Source organism: Dendrobium catenatum, unplaced genomic scaffold, assembly GCF_001605985.2.
Source record: "Dendrobium catenatum unplaced genomic scaffold, ASM160598v2 fragScaff_scaffold_1117, whole genome shotgun sequence".
NCBI lineage: Eukaryota > Viridiplantae > Streptophyta > Magnoliopsida > Asparagales > Orchidaceae > Dendrobium > Dendrobium catenatum.
This window is the reverse complement of record NW_021319579.1, coordinates 3796263-3803821: the sequence shown is the minus strand read 5'-3', so window position 1 is coordinate 3803821 and position 7559 is coordinate 3796263.

Below are 7559 nucleotides of genomic sequence, written 5' to 3'. Positions count from 1 at the left end.
AAATATATATATTAATATATATATAAAATATTTTTATAATTAAATACTTTAATTTCAATTAATAATAATATTATATTATATTTTAAAATTATTTTAAAGTATTAATTATTAATTACCATAAATTATCAAAAAAATATAATTATAAATTATTAAATAATTTTAAAATAAAATCCAGAATTAATTTGATATTTAGTTAATTTGATAAATATTTTATATTTTAAATAATTATCTTTTAATTAGAATTACTTAAGTATTTAGCTAATATTTAATTAAAATAAAAATAATAATATCAAAATTTATATATATTTATATTTTTTATAATTATTAAATTTAAATTTAAGTTATAAAACTTTTTTAACCCAATTTAGCATTAACTATTATTTCAATATCGTCATAATAATTATTAATTTTAATGTCCGTAAAATTATATTATTACATTTTATTTTTTATTATTTTCTGAAGTATTATTATATTAATTATATTTAAACTCTAATATTAATTATTTTATTAATATAATTTTTTCAAAAATTTATAATAAAGTTTATACATCTTAATTACTATTAGATAATTACTTTTATTTATATTTTTTAATAGCATTATATTATATATTGATATTTTAAGAATATTTAAAAATTTAATTTTAAGTTGGACAGACTTTATATCCAAAGTAAACATAAAATATTTATTTGAATAACATACATGATAATAATAATTTATAATGTATTGCACTATACTCAGATTAATTTATTTATTATTATTTTATGAAATTATTATAATATAAATATTATAATATTTAATTAAATAATAGACATAATTTAAATTGGCTCTAATATATTTATATTAATGTATATAATATATATATATTAATATCTATTAATTTAATATATTTATTCCTTTACCTATATTTAAAAAAAATTTAAAATGTATATTTAATGTTTCTAACATTTAGGCTTCGATTGAATTTCGGTTTATGCTTACATAAAAAGGACGTTTTCGAAAAGGAGGTTGAGAAAAAGCGGTTCAATAAAATGGAATTTCAATAATGAGATATGTTTGAGTAATATTTTTAAAAAGTGCTTATCCATACTTGAACAGAAAGTTTTAAAATTGTTTGTTAGGGAGTTCTGCTTATTTGAGATTTTAATAATAAAAAGACATAATTGCCCTAAAATTATTCGTACATTTTTACGTTATATATATATATATATATATATATATTATAATATAAACACACGAGAACAACTCAATATTATAATTTCATCAATTAATTTAATGGCGAAATAATGCTCTCCAATTTCAAAATATTTCCTTAGAGAATCCATAATTTTCAAAATATTACTTTCGATTTTTTTTCTTCTTTCTATATTTATTTTTCTCTTCGTTAATCCGGCAAATAAAAAAGCCGTCACAATGTAGGCCGATTCCCAACGTAGTGGGACAAAAGGCTTTGATTGTTGATTGTTATTGTTGTATGTTGCAATTTTGCATAAGCAACCTGCTCAAAAAAGTCCCTTTTCTTAATCCATCACGGATCTCCATTCAGTGGAATTAAGGAGAATGATATGCGGACCTCCATTATATCATATCTTTTATTTATAGCAATTAGCTTGCTCTGGGAATATGGTTATCAATTAGTCATTTATAAAATAAAAACATTAAAAATTTTTGTCCTTTCCTACTTGTTTCATCCCTGAGCCTCCCCTGCTATGGAAGAAGTGATTTACCATCTATTAAGAAAATTGCAATTATGCGTTATTTCAAGTCCCAATTAAAAATGGTTTAGTGACTTTGATGCCAGACTACCTTAGAATGCCTCTCCTAAATAGCAATTACTGTAAACTGACAGAATTTGATGACTGGTTTGCTAACTCGTTCTTTAAGAATATGATTGTTTTTTAATGACCCCTTAGATTCATTCAATGAGACTGACGAGAAGCTGGAGCGAATCAATGAAAAATTTCGAAGGAATGAAGGAGCCGAAAATTTAAACGACAGGTGCAATTCTTGTACCAATCCCGAAACATGAGTCAAACAGGCAAACACAAGGAGCAAGAGGGAGCGACCGTGCGCTCCATAACTATACTCTTGCGAAAAGCAACGATCCTAAAAATCAACGAGACGAAAAAGAGAGAAGAATGAAAGGCGAACCCATAACCTCTTTTACAGAAAATAACGAAGTTCGAGACAGCAACTCGAAAGGAAGTTCAGAGCAGAGATAGTAGGAGGAGGTTAATTCGGACTTTTTGATTGGGAAACGGGTATTTCTTGAACGTATATATGCAGACAGCAATAAATTTCTGAACCACACAAAATACAGTGCGTTTAATTTAAAATATATGATTATGATTAAATATGTCTTTCCAAAACAGCTTTAGCAACTGTTAAGGCTTATTCAAACGGAAATGAGAAAAATAAACCCTAGATCAAACAGGCACTTAATCTGTCTTAAGGATAAAATATATAATTTAAAATTTTTTATTTAAATATAACAATATTGAAAGTTTTCTATAGATCTAATATTAAATTTTTTGCCCGCGTTACCACCACTGTGCCTCCGCCCCTGCTCCCTGTGAAGACAAACGAAGGAGTGGCCAGCTCATCCCGCCCCTACGTACGGTCCTCCCCTGCTTACCAACCACCTTCATTCTGATCTCTCTCTCACTCTAGTCTTCTCCAAGAGTTAGAGTTTTGTTTTGATTCTCCAGAGCTCGCTCTTCACACTACTAGTAATTTCTCATCGTTTGGAGCTTGTTCGGGTTCAGAAGATCTGCGCGGAGAACAGTGTGAAGGAAGCACGTCTCGTTAAATCGTTCGCTCTGCCTCCGGCCTCAGAAGCAGCCCGTGCACGTGCATTCGCAGATTGGCTAGCTCCCTCTTCAGTTCCTCGTCTTCGATCCCACATTCCATGCTTAGCTGAAATCTGAAGAACGTATATAGCTTCCTGAAAAAACTTAAATTACTTATTATCTTTGATGTTATTTTTTTTCTATATAAGTCTAAGATTAGTTTGTATTTCAGTTTTTGATTCGACTTCGTTTGATGTTATTTAGTTATAAAGATTCGTTATTACTTTTGTCTTTAGTTTGTTGTTTAGTTAAACAAAAGAAATTCGTTTACTGTCAATATTTTTGAATGTTTTAGTTTAAAATTCGTTTTCTGTTTAGGTTAAAAATAAAATTCAATTCATTTTTTAGCGTTCAGTTTTCTGTTTCCCTGTTTTTTATTTTTTTTATTTAGAAACAATTATATTAATGAGTTATGCATATTTTAAGTAGTTTTGATTTTGCCAACTTTTTTAAAAAATTGGCCCCCTCCATGAAACTCCGCCACAGCTTCTAACCACATTTTCTATTACTATTCTTTTTATTTTATTTAAAAAATATATAAAGGAAAATGTTAGTTAATATTACAAGTTAAAAGTATAAAAAAATTAATATTGAAATTTAAAAAACTCAAACGAATAGATCCATTAATAATAAATTTAGGAATAACACTTAATAATATTATGTTATCATATTGTCATCAATAATTAATTGTTTATTTATAATATTTATTAGAATATATATATAACTTATTTTTATTGATTATATTTATTTATAAAATTATACATTAGATTATCTATTAATATATAATTTCTATATACATAGATTATTATTATATATATTTTTATTGATAATATTCATCTAATTCTAATTTAATTATATTTGAAAACCTTATAAACAATTTACCATTAATACTATTATATAAATATAATAATAATAATTCTTCTTTATAATTGGCTTACTATGAAAAAATTTAAAATTTTTTTATATTAATTAGAAAATTATATATAATATTAATTTTTATTATATTAAATATTATATTTAATTATATATATTTTTCTTTTTATATTAAAATTTATTTATTTTAAATAACTTCATGAACAAATAATTAAGTATTATATAATATCATGTATAATATTAATTATTTACCAATGTTGGTATTATTTTTTATTTATATTATTTATGAAAGTATTCTATTAATTTTATTTATTAACTCAAATATTACTTATATTTATTAAATATAATTTTTTTTTAAACCTTTGTTTTTTGGATTTTAATAATAATGATATTTAACACATATTATTATTCTTATAATTATTAAAATTTGATATTATTATAATTGAATTTATTCTCATATATTATATTTTAATAATTAATTTATTTAAATTAATTTGAAACTTTTACCAAAATTTTCATTAATATATTTAATAATCATATAATATATAATTAGTTATAATGTTGCGTATTTAATTTATATCTTCTATTTTTTTTTTAATTTTCAAAGTATTATAATGTTAACTATTAATTACTATACTCTAAATTGTTTTCTATTATTTCAATTTATTGATTATTTCATAATTTTTATTTTTTAATTGAAATTTATAATGCAATTTACAATATATTTTACTTATTAATTCTAGTAATTAAGTTTTAGAATTCAATTACATATGTAAATAAGTTGATGTTCTGTATGATTTTTACTTTTGTTATATTCGAGTGCTGTATGCTTGTATATATTATATATTTGTAAATAATGTGTAAATTTGATAGTTTTATGATAATAACTAATGTGTACTGGATACGGTCGATGTAATCTTCAATAGTGTCGTCGAAATCAAAGCCCACGTCAAATAACGGTGATAGGAGGATGTCAACTTGCTCTCGATCGTCAAGCACAAACCCAAAGTTCCATTCGGGTTCCGCCATACATTCTTGCCTAGGGTTGAAGGAGTACCCGAGAGGGAGAAGGGGGTGGCCGATCTTGTGGTGGTGGAGGGAGAAGAAAAAGGGATGTTATTTAGTGGGAGGGAAAAATCTGATTTCAGATTTTAATTAGAGGAGAGGGAAGAAAGTAATTTCCAATTTCAGATTTGAAATATGGAATAATATCTGAAAAGAGAAAAAAAAAAAAAAAAAAAAAACTGTAATCACGTTAATGAGGTGAAGGTATTTGGGGGGCTTTTATGAGATGGTGATGTGGCAAATAGGAAAAGAAGCCATAGGGTAATATAGCCGGCCATAAAGGAGAGAGAGGAGCTCGGAATTTAGATGGGTGGGGCCCAAGGGATTAACTCAATTAAAACAATCTGATTTGTTGGAATTCAGATTGATTTTAATTAAGGCACGTTTCAGGTTTAGGGGGATTAATAGAGGGAAAAAGAAAAAAACAAGGTTTGAAATTCAAACGTGAATTAAATCCCAATGAATAATTTCCTAAATAGATAGAAGCTATCTTAGGAAAATCACTTAAACCAGGAACTTTGGAATTCACAGAGGATGGGAGGGGGAAGGGCCGGCGGCAAAGCTTGAAGTTGTGAGTGCCGGCAGGAGGGCTGTCAAGCTGGCCGGCGGGTTGGGCTGGTCGGCGGCTGCTGGCCGGCGGTTGAGCTGCAGGCCGGCGGCCTGAGTACTCCAGGGAGGGGGCGGTGGCAAGAGCAGGGGAGGGGAGGTTGTGGGGAGAATTTTAGGGACCCAAAATTGAAATTCCAACTTCCTCCAAGAGGCTCCAACCCAAATCCACACAACGACGAAGAGATCAAGAGCAATGAAAGAGAATAAAAGTAGAACAAGAGATCTAGAACTCACAAAGAGATCTAGCTTCTCCTACGAACTCACTAAGAGATCGTGGAGGTTTGCACTCACAAAGAGAACAAGAAAAGTCAAATTTTCATTCATAAAAAAAAAAACTATTATATAAGAAGAGGGCCATATAAATAGGCCTCAAAATGACAAAGAACACAAAAGACTAAAATGCCCCTTGGGCTACAATAGCGACCAAATACCCATAAGGGCAAAAACGGAAAAACATAAAATAAAGATAAACTACTACATAAAATAATGAAAATACAACTCATGCTCGTGGCCATCGATCTCCGGCATCGAAAATCCTGACGATGTCCTCATCATTCTCCCCGGGTGGGAGAAAACTCGACCCCGTCGAGTAGATATCTATGGAGCCCTCGTAAAACTCTAGGAGATCTGGGTCTAGGCTCTGTAGCTCATCCCTGTCAATCTAAGTATCCTCTATCTCCGGTGTCCCTTTACAATGAACTCGGTATCGTCGGCGCCCACTTTCCTTTGTGGAAATGACCTCATCATCTAGTATTGCTTCGATCTTCTCCGCTATAGGTGAGTAAGGTAAATTGGGGAGTGGAGCTAGGTTGGGGGATCTCATCAGGTGGGGTCACACAAGGCTAATTTAAGGAGTGGATTTTGGGGTTAAGATTCGGGTCCTTCAAAGGCTAATAGGTCTTCTATATTAAATGTAGGATTCATGTTAAAGCCTTAAGAGAGGTCCAGTGCGTAGGCATTACTATTAACCTTTGAGATTATCTTAAATGGTCCGGTGCCTCGAGCATGCAACTTCTCGTACCATCACAAAGTCTCCAACCTTGAATTCTTTGAACCATCTTTTGTTATCAGCAATAATTTTAAAATAGGTGTTAATTTGTTCAATCTTCCTTTTAATTTTATTGAGTAACTCCTGAAGGTTACATGCAGATGCAAATGCAAGAGGTCGAGTGTGCAAGAAGATTGACAAGACTCATGAGCTTACAAAAGTTTAAAACAACAGACAAATTAGGAAGACAATAGACTACAACACTCACACAACATACTAACTCACACGAACACGATGCTAGAATAGGTGGACGAGTCTCACAAGAGGTCTAAAGTGTTCGGTCTAAGGGAACTGGTGTACGAGGAGTAATGAAGACGTTCTTAGCTACCAGGGTACTTCTATGGGAAGTCTCAGTTAAAGTCGTAGGTAGTCTTCTAGTGTGGGTAGTGTAATTGAACAGATTAATCCAACTAGGACAGAGATGGTCCTCATCAAGGTAGGGCGAGGCTATAACGGACAAAAAGTAGGAATCAGGAGTAAAATAGGATGATTGGTCCTGACTCACATCCATAAGGGGATAACTCAAAGATTCGTCAGACGGTATAGGGCTCATGCTTCGTCGAATATTAAAGTTGGTACAAGGAGCAGTGGGGTAAGTCAAATCGGGAAAGACACACTTTGCTAAATATAACTCTAAATGAGTAGCTCCAAAGTTAGACTCTAATGAAATAAGAGGGGGCTCGTTGTTCAAATCTGACTTAAAAACTTTCAGACTCAAAGTACAGTCTTCCGAAAGAGACTCAGGTTTGGTTGCAACCCTAATATCCATGGGTTCTGTTTCACTTAACTCCTGTGATAAATTCGATTGACTTACTTCCAACTCAAGATTATCTAAGTCACCATCAGAATTATCTAAAATTAAATCAGAATTATCCAAAATTAAATCAGAATTATCCAGAGTCATCTCAGTAGGTGTTACAACTAAATCAGGATCTTCCAAATTCAAATTCAAAGTGTTCGACATTCGATTAGCTCCTTTCAATGTCACATTACTATAATCCAGGCATACTTTGTCCAAAGGCTTATCCTCGAGGAGACTAGGATCGGGGTAAGTTAAGGTGTCGATGTTTACAGGTTCTAACTTTCCTAGCTCAGGGTTTAAGTCATTCTGAAGGTCT